We start from the raw sequence: 9,028 nt of genomic DNA, 5'->3' as shown, positions 1-9,028 counted from the left end.
GAGAAGCTTGGCAGATCTGGCAACATCTGTGAAGAGACAGAGTTAATATTTTGAGACCAATAGGACTTCTCTTCAAAACAGCTATGAGGAAGAGTCAGTGGACTCAACAGATGTAGGATGATTGGCAAAAAGCTGGATGTGATGTGAGGAAAAATGTTTGTGACCTGAAAGGGTAGTGGAAGCAGGATGAATGGTGACATTCAAAGATAATTTAATATTTGAGGGGAAAAACTAAACCAAACTATGGGGAAAGAGCAGTGGAGTGGAATTAACTAGGTACTCAACAGATGAGTCAGTACAGACAAGATGAGGTGAGTGGCCTCTTTCAGTCCTGTAATATTCAATGATGTTTGTCACTTTGAAGCTGGATAGAGAATGTTTTTAAATATAGATTTTTAAAAATAAAATTATTGCTTGCTTTCATTTATCGCAAATGATATAGTTCACAGAAAAGTAGATATCAGCTTTTTGTTCAAATTGTTCCTTCTGTGAATGTTTTCTGTTTCTCTTATATTCAGGAGTGCTGTTACATACAAGTGAATTTTTTGTCCCTGTTACCAAATCACCCCCCATGGTTTTTGTTTCTTCTATTAACCACCACCTGTAAATCACCCAAACGTTTCCAGTTGATTATATGCAATGTGAATGTTTGTCCGATGAAAATACCAATACCTGGAAAATATTAAGCATCGCTATTACATGATGAAAGTGCTTTACTCATCAAAACCTTTTTATTATTTGGTGATATTGGTAATGAATGCTCTCTGTTTTGCTGCTACAGCATAATTGACAACCTTAAGCTGAGCAAAGTGTATGATGGTTACCATCAAGAATGTCCTGTCATTTGAAGTGCAGGCATAATGGGAAGCAAAAGAAACGAACTTCAGTGGCTTTGCTCTGGGATCATTCTGCTCGGAAAAACCTTAATTTGTGTTGCATTTACTCTGCAATGTGAAACCATGAAGAATTAACGGCTGGAGAACACATCCACAGTATAAGCCACATTGTCTGGATTTCTGAGCTGATGAGCATCTCCCAGCTGGATCTTCTGAACCATGGCCAATCTGGCAATGCCTCAATTACTTACACACTAGTACTTGTCATTCAAAAGTAATGGTCCGCAAATGGGGATACATTGACAGTAACTTAGTGATGGCCAACTGTGGCGATGAGTTGCAAACAATGGACCAGCTGCTCCATTACAACCACCGTCCCAGTCCTATAATGTTATTGATTTTGCCAAATACAGCAATAAAGCTAAGAATTCATAGTCTTGTGGCAGGGTACAATTTGAAGATGTAATACAGCAGTGACAGGAGCCTGATGGTCATGTTCGTGATAAATCAGTTGATGGTTCTACTGTGTAGTGCACATTGTGTTATTTTCCAAAGATGGATTCATGTCTTTTTAAGGCCACAAAGTGCAGCAGTTAGCTTCAGGTATACATATAACTGTTGCTTGATAAAACAATTGTACAGATTGGAAATTGCTTGTAAATTTTTCAATTAAAGCTTTAAAACAGCCATTCTACATGGCATGATTTGTTCAGTAACAGTACAAAAGTGAGGACTGCAGATGCTGGAGATTAGAGTTGAGAGAGTGGTGCTGAAAAAGCACATCAGGTCAGGCAGCATCCGAGGAGCAGGGGAATCGATGTTTCGGGCAAAAGCCCTTAATCAGGAATGATGATATGTATTGTTCAGTAATAGTGATGAATGCGCACCAACACAGGCTTTGGGCAAGCAATTTTGATTTGCTTTTTTCATCTACTGAAAATTGATTGGATTAGGTTTGTGAAAACTGGTGGATAACTGAGCCATTTTGATGAGATGTTATCAATTTTATTGCATTATAATCATTTGAACTGTACAGCACAGAAGGCAACTATTTGGTCTGTTGTATCCATGTGAGTAATTTGCTTTGATAATCCAAAATTAATCGCACTTTGCACTTTCCTGATTACCCCGGACAATCTTAATTGTCCAGTGTCACAATAAAAGTGACATTTAAGATTTATATCATTAAAACTTGATGGAGGCATAAAATCTGATAGTTTCTCCATGACTCTGAGCTCCAGCATATGCAGTCTCACTTTCTCTTAAATTAAGGGAAGGAAAGCAATTCCAGCAAAGGTCTACAGACATAAATGATCTGAAAGAGGGCACTGTTGGTATGATCAGCAAGTTTGCAGATGACACGAAGATTGGTGGAGTAGACGAAAGCATAAGGAACTGTCAAAGAATACAGGAGGATTAGATAGACTGGAGAGTTGGGCGGAAAAGTAGCAGATGGTTTTCAATCCAGACAAATATGAGGTGATGCATTTAGGCAAGACTAATTCTAGATTGAATTATACAATGAATGGAAGAGCCTTGGGAAAAGTTGATGGGCAGAGAATTCTGGGAGTGCAGGTCCATTGTACCCTGAAGGTTGCTGCACAGGTGGATCGAGTGGTCACGAAGGCATATTGTATGCTTGCCTTCATTGGACGGGGTATAAGAGCTGGCAAGTCATGTTACAATTGTACAAGACATTGGTTCGGTCACATTTAGAATATTGTGTACAGTTCTGGTCGCCACAATACCAAAAGGATGTGGACACTTTGGAGAGAGTGCAGAGAAGGTTTACGAGGATGTTGCCTAGTATGGAAGGGTGCTAGCTATGAAGAGAGGTTGGGTAGGTTCGGTTTATTTTCCTTAGAAAAAAGAAGATTGAGGGGGGACCTGATTGAGGTTTACAAAATCATGAAGGGTATAGACAGGGTGGATAGAGACCAGCTTTTTCCCAGGGTGAAGGATTCAATAACGAGAGGTCACGCTTTCAAGGTGAGAGGTGGAAAGTTTAAGGGGGATACATGTGGTAAGTACTTCACACAGAGGGTGGTGGGCATTGGAATGCGTTGCCAGCAGAGATGGTAGAGGCAGGTACTGTAGATTCATTTAAGTTGCGTCTGGACAGATGCATGAGTAGGTGGGGAGCAGAGGGATGCAGATGCTTAGGAATTGACCGACAGATTTAAACAGTACACTTGGATTGGCTGTTCCTGGGCTGTAAATTTTCTTTGTTTTTGTTCTTTGTTCAAGTTGAAAGAACTTTGCCCAGATATTAGTGTAATACATGACAAACGGAAAAATTGAGAGATTGTCCAAAGTGTTGTTCTGCTTCTGAAGATTTTCTACTCTCACAAGCTGCTAGCAATGGGATTTCATCCTGGAACAGTTGGATTTGGCTGAATTCCCTTTGCATTAGGCAGTGAGGAGATTCCAATGAATTCTGGTCAGGGATTGCCCAAAGGATGGTACGGTGGCTCAGTGGTTAGCACTGCTGCCTCACAGCACCAGGGACTTGGGTTCAATTCCAGCCTCTGGCGACTATCTGTGTGGAATTTGCACATTCTCCCCTTGTCTGCATGAGCTTCTAATGGGTGCTCCGGTTTCCTCCCACAGCCCAAAGCTGTGTAGGTTAGGTGGATTGGTCATGCTAAATTGTCCATTGTGTTCAGGAATTTCTAGGTTAGGTGCATTAGTCAGGGGTAAATGTAAGGCAACAGGTTTGGGAGGGTTACTCTTTGGAAGGTTGGTATGGACTTGTTGGGCTGAAGGGCCTGTTTCCAAACTGCAGGAATTCTATTCTATATGGAAATTGAGTCAAAAGGAATCCATTTAGCTGTTCATTCTGTGCTAGTAAAATGCTGCAACAATAAGGAGATTTTAAGAACCACCCACCTGTCACTCTTATAAATCTGCTTCTCAGTCCTTTTAAGGCAACACTGTGCTGTCTCTAGTCCTATCATTATGATTTAGGACTGTGATTTGCATTGTAAATGGTGGCTATTCAAGGGACAATCTTCGGTGTCCTCCTGAATGCTCCCATCAAGATGCTGATAGGCCTGCAAAATGTGAAATGTTCTGCAGAGTTCTATCTGCCCTGAAAACTGATTTTGTGTGCAAACTTGGTCCCAATAGTGCTTTCTTTAAATAAGATATATTGATGCAGAATATGATGATGTGTGCAATAACTTCCACTGAATAACATGGCAATTTTGTGGACTTACTCCAAAATTTCTGAGAACAGAAATTTCGATGTGCTGCAGTGAGCAAATCAGAAAATCTGAAATGCTCCATCTAATTAATGGGTCCAATTTTAGGCCCTTGGAAATTCTGCAAAATAAAAGGTTTTTTTTGCTGTTCTTCATTAAGTAAAAATTTCAAATCAAAAACATGAAGTGCTGAAGAAATGCAGTAAGGCTGGCAGCATCTGGATTTGAAAGGTTTACTTTGTTTTTCTCCACCAATTCAGCCAGACCTTCTGAGTTTCTCCATCAATTTCTGTTTTAGTTTGATTTCCAGCATCCATGGTTCTTTTTTTTTTACAAGAATTTCATCAAGTTTGTTTTGAGTGGTTTTCATTGCTGTCTGCTGTAAATTTAATCATACTCTTAAAGTAAATAAAAGTTCTACTGTTACACTATTGTGTCTGCACCCTTGCAACCATAGAGGGAATAATCCAAAACTCTGATCATTCAAGATCACTCAATTTATCAGGTTTGTTTCAAAAAATTCTTTTGACTTGAATCATCATCCTTAAGTTGATGAGTAAGAACAAGTGACTCAGTTAATTACTAAGATATTTTTATCATTAATAATTAAATAATTGACTGGAGAGTGACATTTGGATCTTGTTTTAAAAAAAGATTATTTTGAACTGAAGCAGGGACACTGACCCAACTAAGAATGGCTGTTATATTGCATTTTTTTGGGAGGCTGTTATATTGCATTTTTTTTGGGAGAGATGTTCCAAATCATTGGGACGAAGATGGAGAGTTTATAAAGATGCCACCAGAGATTGTAAACCTTTGGAAATGTGGGAAAACACTTTCCTGTCTTACCAAAATAGAGGGAAACCATATTCAACCATGTAATAATGAGCCATTCAGAAGTTAATTGTTTAGACAAAGTATCTTGATTTTTCTTACAATCACTGCAGACATGAGCTAATGTAACCTACATTTTGGTGTATGAAATCTAGTTTTGAAGTTCTGATTACAATAGTCATGTCACTGACCAAACTCTGTTGTCCAAGGAGGTGTATTAGCAGAAGATGAGCAGTAACAGTGGGAAGAATATCTCTGCTGAGTTTACTTGTGGAAACATAGATACAATTAATCAAATAAATTATACAGAAAGAATAGAATTTTCACAACATGCTTTTAGAGAGGGATACACCAACTATGATATGAAAGGCTGCTTCAGCTGTGTCACAACATCTCTGGATCTATCCCTACTGAACTCAAGTTTTACTGAATTTTTTTTTGTGTCCAGCATTAAACCCCCCTACAACTTGTATCTGCATATTTCGTTCATGTGTGTTTTATCTACAAAGTCTTGGATTTATTTTCTTGGGTAGATTTTAATAATAAAACATCTTTAACCCAAGAAATGCTGGTTGTTTAATTCTTTATCATCCATTTGTAAACAGACACTGAAATGACAAATACATACTTTAAAAAAGATCCAAAATCCCTCTGTTACTCTCAAAGAGGAGTGGGAATAGAAGGGAATCATTTCAACCCTCAGGTGATTGTACTACCAAGTGTCTGCTCTTCCTGTCGTGATCGACTTAAGATACTGCCATCACTGATCATTCACCGATATTTCAATCATCTGTTCCCAAGCCCAAAAGGAACATATAGGGTAACATTTTCATGCAGAGGGCGGTGAGTGTATAGAATGAGTTGCCAGAGGAAGTGTGGAGGCTGATGCAATTCCAACATTTAAAAGGCATTTAGAAGGATATGGACCAAGTGCTGGCAAATAGGATTAGATTAATTTAGGATATCTGGTTGGCATGGACGAACTGGACTGAAGAGTCTGTTTCTGTGCTGTACATCTCTGACTTCACTCACTCCTAGTAAATGTCTTCTATTTGCTGCAGTTCTGCTAAGTTTTGAATCCTTTTGAAACCTATGTTTTTGGTAGTACTTTCAACTTTACCTCCTGGTACATGATGTTTACCAGGTGTAATATCCAAAAGTCTCATGGAAATCTGGTCAGTGAGAAAGCAAGCTATTGTAGGTTGCTGGTGATGTGGAATTTACATGGATGTATGGATTTGCTAGCACTTAAGGCAAAGCTATTCATGATCAGTTGCTTTGGTCGTCTTTCCTGGCCATTTGATCCTGATGATCGGGGAATGTGTGTTTGGCTAAGGTAAGCTACTGCAATACTGGTCTCTGTGTTCGTGCCACTCAGGTGAAATGCTGTCTGATTGACAGGCAACTCTTTTTTTTTTTGCTGTCCTACTTTAGCCTTTGGGGGTCAAAGACGTTCTGTAGTGGACCCACAGTTGCCTCAGTCACCTTGCAAAATGTACGTCAATGTTAAGAAAACAAGAGGACACTTGAGAAATGTAGGGGAAATCTTTCCCATTGCCCTGGCCCATATTTATTCCTCAGCCAAAGACTAAGAAAGTGGATGGTCTCTTTTCTGTTCCTGGGAATTTGTAAATTAGCTGCTGTAACCATCTGCAAATCAGTAGTGACTACACTTCCAAAATTGATTATTTCATTGGCTGTGAAGCCCTTTGGGATTAAAACCACATTATAAATATAATTTCTGTATTTTTGCACTAGTCAAAGAAACTTTGTGTGCTAATGTGTCTATTAACGTGGGAATGTTTAGTTTCAATATGCAGAAAAGCTAGATTGTTTTAAACCTGAAATAGACATCCCATGGTAAATGAATACAAATAGTAAGCCTGACAGTTGAAAACCATTGCAGGGAGCTTGAGTATGTGGCACATACGGCCACCAGAAGCAGACCAACAACAAGTATTCATTGCAGTGCCAGAGTAAAATAATCTGCTCCAGATAAATCAAAACCATACTGACTTTGCTATGTGAATGCTAATTATAAACAGAATTTATGGCTGTATATTAGATATAAATATGTTTCTCTTTATTGAAAACTATGGTTTATAGTAATATAATGCCATAGCTTATTTCCTACAGCAGAAGGATCTTGCTTTAATAGGCAACCTGGTGCCACTGTGGCGAAGGATTTGTCTCACACCTCTTTGGTTTTGGGTTCAACTCTTATCAGAGACTATTGTTTTATACTTTACAAGATGTGTTGATTGCCATATAGAATCATATAGTAAATTTGCATTGAGCCTTCAGCTGCATTAAGGACAGGACCTACAAAATACAAAAACCTATAAAAGCATCTTGCTTTTGTTAGGCTTCCCTCCATAGACTTTCAGTAAGGAATTTCACAGCAGCTGAATAATGCATTTAGTCCCATTAATTAAAAAGTTCACAAGCTCTCCTTAAATTAACTCTTGGAGGGCATGACCATTCGGATTTGTGCAAGATTGCTCTAGTTATTTACATTCTCAAAAAAAAAGTAAATAAAGATAGCATATGGGGTGAGGTTTTCTTCTCTTTTGGAAACTGTTCATGCCTCGCAATGTGACCAACCACGAGATGCTAGCAATTTAGAAGTAATTGCTTATAACTAAGCAGGTTGCCTGGTGTTGAACTTCCTCATGGAGGGTCCTATTTTTAGCAGACTGAGAGTTCTTGGAGGCCATGCCATACTGGTCATACATTTCCATTCCTGTAGTTGAAGGTTGGCGCAAGTTCTGTTTCATGAACCTAACATTTTGGATGCTTTGGAGGCTGAATGTAAATTTGAACATGTCTCTCAAAATTATTCTAGATATAGATTCTTAAATAATTGCATGGTACCTCTGCTGATGGAACAATGTAGTGTTGTTGGGTATTGACGAAACTTGAATATTGTTGATTCAAATGGTGTTACGTTTCTCAGTGTTAAACATCACTCCCCATTATTCTGTTTGCCCATTTGAAGAGAAAATTTGGATTTACCTGGTAGCTAACCTCTCCTACTGCTTCAGTAATGGTTCCATAATCTGGATGGTCAGAGTTTGACCTGGTTTGATATTTCAACCTGATGACTGAAAAAACAAGTGTGGGTCTAGGCCAAGGCCAATAGCTTGGGGTGTACCAGTGAACACTGATTTTCATAGAACAGGCCCTTCGGCCCTCAATGTTGCACTGACCAGTGAACTATTCTCAGCTCGTCCCCCTACACTATCCCATCATCATCTATGTGCTTATTCAAGTATTGTTTAACTCAGCCACGTTAGGGAGATTTAACTACATTGGCAGGTAGGGCATTCCACGCCCGTACCGCACTCTGAGTAAAGAACCTGCCTCTGACATTTGTCTTAAATCTATCACCCCTCCATTTGTAGTTATGCCCCCTTGTACAAGCTGATGTCATCATCCTAGGAAAAAGACATTCACTCTCTACCCTATCTAATCCTCTGATCATCTTGTATGTCTCTATCAAATCCCCTCTTAGCCGCTGCCTTTGCAATGAGAACAGATTCAGTTCTCTTCGATTTGAAGCTTTCCCATTGTCCATGACTCTTTACCACGTGATAAAGTCTATTCTTAACATTAGAGGATGGGGCAACCTCAGTTTTCTAACAAAGAACTGGCGATCCATAGTTTTACAACGTGGTTCCGGAAGGAAAAATTCATTAAGTGCACACATACGAGGCCTTATTCAGGGAAGTCATGGAACAGAGTATGCGTTATTTATTCGGATGTGAAAAGTGGGAAGTTGCCAATTTTGATCTCACCAGGGCAGAAAACCTTCATTTTGTTCATGAAGAGACTATAAACCTCCATTTTGCTTTTGAGAAAGTGGGAAATCTACATTCTGGTCATAAAAACATGAGCAAGCTCATAGTGATGTCATATATCCACATTACTTACTATTTATCAGCATTAAAAGCTTTTGAGAGGAAAATAATACAACCATGCTATAGCACACCACTTAAAACTTTTAACAAAGGAAAATTAAACAGCATTGCTATTTACATTTAACTGAGATTGCAGCAGCCCTGAGATACTGCAGAAGCTCTATAGTAAGAAAAATAATCACAGTGAGAAAACAGGGTGGAAGAAATAATACCATCTACAAGATTTAATGGTGGA

The sequence above is a fragment of the Chiloscyllium punctatum genome, chromosome 38, assembly GCF_047496795.1.
Source record: "Chiloscyllium punctatum isolate Juve2018m chromosome 38, sChiPun1.3, whole genome shotgun sequence".
Taxonomy (NCBI): Eukaryota; Metazoa; Chordata; class Chondrichthyes; order Orectolobiformes; family Hemiscylliidae; genus Chiloscyllium; species Chiloscyllium punctatum.
The sequence above is the reverse complement of the archived record's forward strand: the minus strand, read 5'-3'. Positions refer to the sequence as shown.